The sequence below is a fragment of the Xenopus tropicalis genome, chromosome 2 (genome assembly GCF_000004195.4).
Source record: "Xenopus tropicalis strain Nigerian chromosome 2, UCB_Xtro_10.0, whole genome shotgun sequence".
Classification (NCBI taxonomy): domain Eukaryota; kingdom Metazoa; phylum Chordata; class Amphibia; order Anura; family Pipidae; genus Xenopus; species Xenopus tropicalis.
This window is the reverse complement of record NC_030678.2, coordinates 111,082,692-111,092,950: the sequence shown is the minus strand read 5'-3', so window position 1 is coordinate 111,092,950 and position 10,259 is coordinate 111,082,692. Positions and strand designations below refer to the sequence as shown.

Here is a 10,259-nt window from a genome sequence, read left to right as displayed (position 1 = left end):
AGATGATTATTTTCTATATATATATAGAAAAAAAAAAAAATATATATATATATAGAAATAAATACTCTGCAGCCGGCACACCATTAAAATTTGTCAAAAGTTTATTTACAACATATTGTTTAAAAAGAATCCGATGTTTCGGTCCTCAATAGGACCTTTGATCCTTGAGATCTTTTTAAACAATATGTTGTAAATAAACTTTTGACAAATTTTAAGGGTGTGCCGGCTGCAGAATATTTATTGCTGAATACTTAATTTTTGGCTGTGCACCCCAAAAAGCTATACGCTTTGGAGTGCAGACACACACATGTATATATACAGTATATACTTGGGGAAAAAAGCCCAGTTATCACTAGCTTCTCAAGTAGTTAGAGGTGACCAAATGGAATAAGGAGTGGAGCATAGACAGATACACTACAAAAAGTGTTTCTTATTTTTAAGCCCCATCCCTAAGATTCCTTTCTCACTTGATCATCGCAAACTGAGCATATGGTAGAATCTTGGCTTCTATATTCACCTTTTGCTTGTAGGGAGTCAGGGGACACCTATTCCATTCTCTGTGTTACTCTCTGTGATGGAGCAGTTGTTTCTGTGCAGGAAAGGGGAGGAGTCCCCACCGCTGCGAGGTAACAGGAAGGAAAGCCTGCAGAGGGAAACAGGAAGTACTGAAAGGAGAAGCAGGTGGAGACAAGTGATTCTGTAAAGATGTTACGTCTAAGGTAAACATAAAACCTCTAAAGCAGGAAAACATGCTTTTTTCAGGTCATGGAAAACCAAAGGGAGTTTTTTAAGAACTCTGAAGAAGCTGCAACTTCATTGGGGATTCTCATCAGGTCATAGATCAAATATGCTGAATTCCTTTGTTAAGGGACTCCAGGCTGGCAGAACTGCATGTTGAAAGTCTACAGCTTTCCTGCAAATAAACTTCTCTATCTTGTGGTGGAGAGGTTTCCAAAAAGGGGTATTACAGCATAGTGTGTCCTGACTCTGGGTGCAAGCATGCCAATATACAGTTACACCTGCTTTATATAGCTGGGACACAAGACCCCTGTAGCACCAAAAAAGGAAATAAGTGCAGGGCTTCCCACACCAGCAGAAGAGGGAGACGTATATATATTTCTGAAGATTTAAATAAAGATAGAGAGAGCAAATGTTAATAACAGTATTCATTTGATCACTTGTAGTATGTTGACTATTCAGCTTCCATGTTGATTCAGTGAGAAAGTTCTGCTCCCATGTGTTACGCATATGAATAAATAATACTGAAACTAATAAGATCTCCTAGACAAAATGATGATTGTCTTTAATAACTAACCTATAAAACAGTAAACTATATTATCAAACACCTTCGCTTCCTATAAATCTATCTATCACGTTCAATATAGACCTGATGAAAAGGAAGGTGGAAGTAATCAGGACAGAATGCCAATTACCCCATTACTTGTCATAGCACATTGTAACTGGAAATTGCTTCTTTCAGGTTCTGTTTGCTCAGGCAATTACAATAAACTCTCTGCTTGACATGTTGTTTGCACAGATGTAGTGCATTAATAAACATGAGGTCTAATCTGAATTATTGAACCAGCCACAATAATTTCAACAAAGGATTTATAATAAGTCAAAAAGGTTGATATATGAGTGGAATCCCCTTTATGCAACACTAGCAATTCATTATTGATAAAACATAACTGTAGATTCAGTGTTTAGAAGGTCCTGTAGTTTTAGTTTTCTGCTGCAGTTTTATCAGGATTGTGGTGGATTTTCTAAATAACTGATGTGCTAAAAAAAAAAGAATAAAAACAATATTGTCATTTTGAATTCAATTATAATGCAATTTTTACAAACAGATGCATTTGCAGATAAGTACAGATAGAGCCAGGCAAAAACTTAAGGGCATGAAAAACATTTCTTTCCTATTATAGAGAGGTGCTCAATGTTTGCTCTACTGGCAAAAACTTAGCCACAATATATTAAAAAATTGTTACCAACATAAATACAATCCAAATAAATGCTTCTGCAAAAAAGATTTCATGCCATTTTATTAAGTGACATCACAAAATATGGTCACTCTCCCTTACACCTGGCAATTAGAAAACCTGAGAACTCGCCTCAGAAATTTGGGATCTCTGAGAAATACAACTGCAGCAATAATGAACTTTATATAGAAAAATGACATCTAATACAATCAAACTCTCCTGCGATGGGGACAGGTGGGGTTCTGTTTGACTCTTTTGGGGGTTCTATTTGACTGCTTTTCCACACTTTCATTGAAGTTAATGTGCTCTTTGCAATCCCATATATTTGTGCTTGATGCTGCTCAGTCCTTCTTGCCTTCCCTTCCACACTAGGTGCTGCTGCTCCTATTTACGCTAGGTAACCCAGGAATTCCCACCACCTCCTGACCAGGCAGTAGCTCCAGGGTTCCCTCAGCTCCCTGCATCAATAGAAAATATCCAGAACAACTGCATCTGATTTGCAATGAATCAAATGCTAAATTCCCACCACCTCCTGACCAGGCAGTAGCTCCAGGGTTCCCTCAGCTCCCTGCATCAATAGAAAATATCCAGAACAACTGCATCTGATTTGCAATGAATCAAATGCACAGTTGCATACATTTTGGAAAATCAGTAGGTGCAGTGAAATTGTGTCAAGAGAATTGCCTGTTTACATACACAATGATGCCGGAATTCTGGTGAAAACAGTGGATTGTGGAAAAAAATATGGCAATTGCACTATGCACACTTCCTCTAAGTAAATGAATAAGCCCTAATGACTACTGAGTCATTCCTACGTCCAAGTATTGTGTACCGTGTCTACTGTCTAGTCATATAGACATATCATTTGCCTCAATTAGATTTAATTTCTAACCCAGATTAATGGGCTACCACGTTATTGACATGTGACTAAAGCATGAGACTAACTTTTTTGTGTTTGTTTCCCAACAGACAGTGGTCATTTCTTGTTACTAAAAGCTTCCCTAAGAGACTAGAGTCATTCTCTTTTTCTCTCGCTCTATCTCTCTGATGTCAGTTGTTTGTTTTGCATACATACATGTGTAAAAAATGTATATTACTGCATTAGAGCATGGGGAATCATTTCTATACCCTTCTATTGCTCTGGATACAAAGGGAACAGATATAAAGACAGGGCTTCCTTTTGCTTTATTTTTGTAATGTAAGTTTTATTAAAATCACTGGGTGTACCATTTAACTACCAGTGGCTAATATTTTTATGCTAGGTAAGCACTCCTTTGTTTAAAAAATTAACCAGAATTAGGCAGAACATCACCACCAACACCACCATTTTCCAGGTATGATTTTCAGATGTTACTGTACTGCACGTCCACCCAGGCACATATATATGTGTACGTGTATATATCAGCATGAAGAACACAGAGCACTCATGGGACTTAAATTATGTGCAAAAATGTAATGGTTCAAGTCGACATCTCAATAAACCTCAATCTCATATTTTGACTTTATGATCTTGTGTGATAATTCCTGTGACTACTTGTAAAGATATATATATATATATATATATATATATATATATATATATACAGTATATATACAGGTATAGGACCCATTATTCAGAATGCTCGGGACCAAGGGTATTCCAGATAAGGGGTCTTTCCGTAATTTGGATCTTCATACCTAAAAAATCAATAAAACATTAATCAAACTCAATAAGATTATTTTGCATCCAGTAAGGATTAATTATATCTTAGTTTGGATCAAATACAAAGCACTGTTTTATTTTTACAGAGAAAAAAGTAATCAATTTTTAAAATCTGAATTATTTGCTTATAATGGAGTCTATGGGAGACAGGCTTTCCGTAATTCGGAGCTTTCTGGATATCGGGTTTCCGGATAAGGGATCCCATACCTGTATGTGTATATATATATACAGTATATTTCAGTCTTTGCAGTGTCTGCAAGGACTGATGCAAAAAGCTTTTTATCTTACGGGGTGCATGGGCAAAATTAATTATTTAGCACGACCGGCACACCCTGTAAAATTATCACAAGTTTATTGCGAACATATTGTATAAAGAATACAACATTTCGGTCCTTAACAGGACCTTTCTCAAGGATAATACAATGTGTTTGCAATAAACTTCTGATAATTTTACAGGGTGTGTTGGTCGTGGAATATTTACTGCTATATATATATATAAAATTTGAATCAGTACCTAGTACTTTTTACAACATTTGTGGTAATAAAACATTCAAATATGGATATTTTGTAAAAACATTTATTATTCAATCAATGTTGTATATCTGCTTGAAAGTCCTTATAAATGTTGGTAGGATCACTAGGAAATGAAAAGGTTAGAATAGATGAATATATTAACATCAAAAACAAAATGACTATGATGTGTATAAAGGTACATAAAAACCAAGACTTTTAAAATTTGCAGGAATTATATAAAAATAGTTGGGTAGAAATCATATACAAGCTTAAAATTAACCAATGTGAGCATTATGCGTACGTGCGCATGTGTGTGTATATATATATTTATATATATATGTAAGTATTATGAAGTTTATATTAAGTTTAAATCTTTATTTGGGAACATTGATTCCCAAACCCACAAAGGCAAATTTGTATGAATGAAAATTGTTTTATCCATTCCATTTACTTGAGTTGTTGAAGATGGCATTTATGTCTACAGGAACCTTACACAATTCTCAACAAAAAATTATTGGACAATTTCACACTAAAAAATGAAAGTAACAAATGGTAACTATCAAAGGACAAAAAAGAAGAGAGACTCAGAAGGAAAATTGTGAGATTTCAAATTTAGATAAATCTGCCCTCAAGTCTTTTCTATGAAAAAGTTATATGAGTATTAAAATGTTGGAAAGAAACAGTCACATTTTGAACTGCTTATTTAATTTGCTTGTTAAAAGTTAATTTAATTCAGCGCATGCTAAAATGACTATAACTTAAATAAAGCATGTTAATTACACATTTTGGTAAAATTCTAATTATTACATAATGAACTGTTATAAATAACAAACTGCAGGCTGGTTAACATTGGGGGGATGTGTGTGTTCTTGGCAAGGCAGGCATCAGCTTATTCAGGAAAAGTGATCATGTAAAGTTTGAGGGTTTTTCATTCTAGATAATGCAAAGGCATTGTGATTATTCTTGAATATGTTCACGCTAATGTGTACTATGCAGTATTTTACAATCATTTTAACACTGTTTTTAAGCTTAAACATCTGCTGTTTCAAGTATAGTTATAAAAAGAGTAAATTCATTTTAAAAATATGCAAAAAGTACCTTTTCTTGTGAATTAAACAAACCTACTTATTTTATTCAATTTGTTTGCAGTTTATACAACTGGAGAATTTTAAACATCATCTGTGCCCACATAGGCACAGATGTGAATCATAAACATTTGAATCCTGGGTGCCTGAAAGAATTTACATAGGAATCTATTAAACTAGAAAGAAATCAGCTTGAGGTTCCCTTCAGCATGGGGAGCTCATGTCTGCCCTTTCACCAATTTGTTTCAATTGCATTTCTACAGGGTGGAGGTTCTAATTAAAAAATATGCCCCGGTTCATATGAAAATTGCCATTTTGTTCTTGGCAAGGGTGGGGATAAATAATGATTTAAAAAATGTAGTCCACCCCCTCATACAAAAATGGTGTGGTTGTGTTTATAGTGAAATTGTATATTTTTTTCTTTTGTGTTCACAGATGTATGGCTTACACTTCTTATTTTATTCAATTCTATGGTTTCTTTTTACTATTTTAAAGTTCTGCCCACTTGAAAAAAATTGTTATCACATTTGTTATAAAGTGCAAAATAAATTTTAAAAGAATTTTGCAATATGTTGTTTTTTTGTTGTATTAAATTAAGTAAAAGTATGGCTGACTAAATTCTTCTTTAGAGTCCAGTATGCTACATTAAGGGGGTAATTTCTCAACAATTTTTTTAATGTCATGATTTTTTTGTGCTAATAATCATGAATCTAAACTATTGTGAATATTGTGAAGTTTCAATATTTATTAAGTGCAACAAAATTGCAAAAAAAAACCCTTCAACATCTGAAAGCTTGTGCGGTCACATAGAAGTCAATGGGAGCTGTCCTAGACATAATGTAAACTATTTAGTCAATTCAAGTTTTTCTAATCTATTTTGAGCTTTAAGACATATTAAAAATTATATGAAAATTACAAATTCAAGATGTTTTTTTAAACCTCTATGTCTTAGTTATTGCTTTGCTAATATTAGTTTCATATGTAAAATCCAGTTTCAGATATCTTGACTTTTTTTTTTTTTGCTCTGTCCCTTTAAAACTGTACAGTTAACACTTTCTGCAAGACCAAGTCTTTTTTACCTCCAACACCATGCAAGGTGGAAAAATAATATTGCAGTTTCAAACACGGATTGTCTTTGGACTTCTAACCAATACATTATTCATGATGGACTGATTCAAATAAGAAGGAGAAGAAAGGCTAGGATCTGACTGATATCAGCCACAAGTATGTCTTGTTGAGTAAATTAGAGACATATGGATCACAAACTCCTATAGAAGAGCCAATAAGCAGCAGGACACATACTGTATCTAAATGTATGCAAATTGGTATGTGTCCTGCTGCTTATTGGCTCTACTATATGAGCAGCATTGGCAGGATGCAGAGCCATTAAAATTTCCTGTTGGGTTTGTGTCCAGTTCAACATATGGGTATTTTGATCCTGCTGTGTGACCTGTATGCACTATAATATACATTCACTTTGGCTTTGACTGTCTGCAAAACCTGGTGTATAAACTACTATGTACTCCCTTTTTCACTTTCCACACCTTTATTTTCTCTTTGCACCTGTTTCCCTTACCATTTGCAAATTGTTGAAAATAAATAATATTTTAATAAAAAAAAGATTTGGCTGCACCTATATGCATCACATTCCTTATTATATAGATCTCTAGTGGTACCGGGGTTACTGGCTATTCAGGTATTCAGGTGTCATTTCAAGGCATAGATTTAGTTTTTTTAATGATGCAATATTCTATTTTTTAAATTTTCTTTGTAACTTAGGGGACAATGTGCATAAAGAAAAATTATACAAGTATGGGATCTCTTATCCGGAAACCCGTTATCCAGAAAGCTCCGAATTATGGAATGCCCGTCTCCCATAGGCTCCATTTTAATCAAATAATTCAGAATTTTAAAACTTATTTCCTTTATCTCTGTAGTAATAACACAGTACCTTGTAATTGATCCCAACTAAGATATAAATAATCCTTATTGGATGCAAAACAATCCTATAGGGTTTAATTAATGTTTTATTGATTTTTTTAGTAGACTTAAGGTATGGAGATCCAAATTACGGAAAGACCCCTTATCCGGAATACCCTTGGTCCCGAACATTCTGGATAATGGGTCCTATACCTGTACTTCTAAAAATATTACAAATGAAGCATTATAAGAAAAATAATATGCCTGTTCCAATGAAAAGAAACTGTTAAATATCTTGTTATTCCCTAGTTTTCTCCCTTATCCATAGTATTCCTTTTTACTCTGTAATTCTAAATGTGTATATTCCTAATTCCTTAAGATATAAATAGTAGAATGTACTTATTGAATGCTAATACATTAACCTGCTTTCTCTCTCTATATATATGAGTGTGTGTGCAAGTGTGTTTGTGGGAAATAGGCAATTTTATTGAATAATACATAATTTTCTGCATAATGTATTAAAGCAACAATATTGACAACAAAACTAGCTTTGATCTATTCTAAGTATATGTATAATTTAAAATGCATACTTGTGTTACATATATGGGAAATCATTTCAAGCCATATAATTAAAACTAGAAATAGAATGCCATTTAACATAATGGCCTTAAATAAAGAATCTAGTTATTAGATCAAGAGGACTTTAAATAATAATGGCTGTCCTTCATATATTATGCATTTATGCTTGTTGGCATGTTTATTTACAGTGTGTACAAATGTGGCATAAGAAATAGTATAACCTCGGCGCATATGACTTCTTTTCCTTTAGGGTCCCTCCTTAATAATCCTTCTGCTGCAAGCCTAGCTTCCTTCTAAATTCTGAATTCTAATATGTACACATAACAGTTGAACAGCTAACACAGGCAGGTGGAGAAATGTCAGAGTGTAATTTAATACATCGAGCAAAAATGTTACATAATAGGTGTGGGAGTAAGTGGAGGTATACTGTTAATATTCAGATATACTGCTAAAGTGATTTTGTTTACTGTAATACTAATAAATAAATGATAGTATACTAACCTCATTTTTATGAGGCAGATAAATGCTGTAAATAGCCTTATTTCATAAATTAGACAATCAATAAACCCATCAATATTTTTAAATGTTAAGTTCTAAATTCAGAATTCAGTTTATTATTCAAATGAATGTTCTAAATGTGCCCCTTCAAATACATTATTATCCATTTACATTCCCTGAAGAAATATTTATGTATCCTATATTAGGATATGTTTTTAAATACGTAAAGCAAGAAGGAATTATATTTATTCACATTAGTATATCATCTCTTTCGCGCAGGGACAGTTTACCTTGTTTATGCAGAAATAACATCATTTTTATTCTATTGAATTTGTATTAAGCGGAAGCATGTTGTGACCATACTATGCAGAAAATATCCCTAGTGACATCACTAATAAACACATGCACTATTATCTTTTTAAACTGTGGTAGCGTCAGTTTACTTTATTACTATAGCACAATAGTACTATATACAATATTGGTGAGGATTTGTAATCCAAAACAAGATTCTTTAAAAATGGGCATTTAGCTGTTATGATGTTATGAGTATATGTGTGTAAATACCAAACAGGAAAAAGCACCACTCATTTTATACACCCTGCCAGAATATAATTTTGCTTTAGCAGAATTAAGTTTCAGCAATAATTACAATACAATTGTAAAGTGTAGTGTATAGCAGAAATTATATTTGTAACATTTTGACACATATTCCTACTTTTAATATCAAGTACAGCTGAACCCATTAGTCATGAAACAATGTAAAGATATATATATATACATATCAATATATATATATATATATACATATCAACAGCAGTTTTATAATCATGTTTACAGGTTGCAGCACTAGGTATGAAGAACATAGAGTTCAGACTTAAAGAGAAGTTTTATTAAAGCTTTTTACTCATTTCATAGAAAGATATACTTTACTATTTACTATTGCCCAGGGCTGATAAGTTATGTCAGCTATTTAAACAGAAGCATTTTTTCTCAGCTGATTGTCTCTATTAAAGGGAGTAATTGCATAAGATGTCATATATACCAACAAATCCAAAAGTGGTCTTACCTTTTCCTTTCATGTACCATGAATTAAATTACGATTCTTTGCATCTAAAAAACAAAGAAGTAAAAAAGAAGCATGAGTAACACAATAGGGTCCTCACAAAGATGTAGTGGGGCAATAATAGCTATAATTGCTTTACATTTATTTATTATTTTATTAATTATAATAAGGCATGACATATTAGCATGACATGCACACATAAAATGGAGCCCACTGAAGCATACACATTAATAGTGATCTGTCATTCATGGGAGATCAGTTGAAGCTTACCATATTCATGGGTTATTGTTCACATAGCATCATAGGTCCAACTCCATGGTCTTGCATGAATGTTCATTTATATGACACCTGTTCATTTGCCCCAAAAACTGAAAGGCACAACTTTTCCTTCACTTAATGTATTAAAAAGTTACACTGAGCAAGTATTCTTGAACAAGTAGGTGATTCTCTTGCAACTGGTGCAAAAAAAGCAAAAGTGTACTTCACAGGGCCATAATTAGTGCTTCTGTTTCCGCTCTCTTTCCCTTGTCAAATCTTTAATTCCGTTTTACTCAGTTTTGTTCAAGGGTCATTACAAATGTCTACAGATGATTAGCATCTCTCCTGATCAAACTGAGATGATTAGCAAAATAAAATCTTTGAATCCCACTTTGCATAGTGAAAAAGTATCAGGGATGATTAGCAAATGCAGCTAATTGTGTAGAGATTAACTAAGCATCAAGTTGTTTTGCACAGCGTTTCATAGTTAAGGAGACCTGAACTCTATTGTGCTGTTCTGTACAGTGCATTAATGAGCCATTTAATTTAAAATGCTGGGAAAAGTTGTATTCCTTCAGGATATTTCTAAGGCTATTGAGAATGGCCATGTCAAATATAAAGGGGAAAAAACATTCCTTGCCAATTCTCGGGTATTTTGTAGATTT

At 33.2% G+C, this 10,259-nt stretch overlaps 1 long non-coding RNA gene across 1 annotated transcript; it reads right to left on the bottom strand.

The window, feature by feature from the left end:
* Positions 1-529: 529 nt before the first annotated feature.
* On the bottom strand, positions 530-9,918 carry LOC116408698. The gene is made up of 3 exons (XR_004221160.1): positions 9,607-9,918; positions 9,340-9,383; positions 530-1,779 (listed from the first exon to the last, which is right to left on the bottom strand). It is a non-coding gene; the product is annotated as an uncharacterized LOC116408698 (long non-coding RNA).
* Between the last annotated feature and the right edge of the window lie 341 nt (positions 9,919-10,259).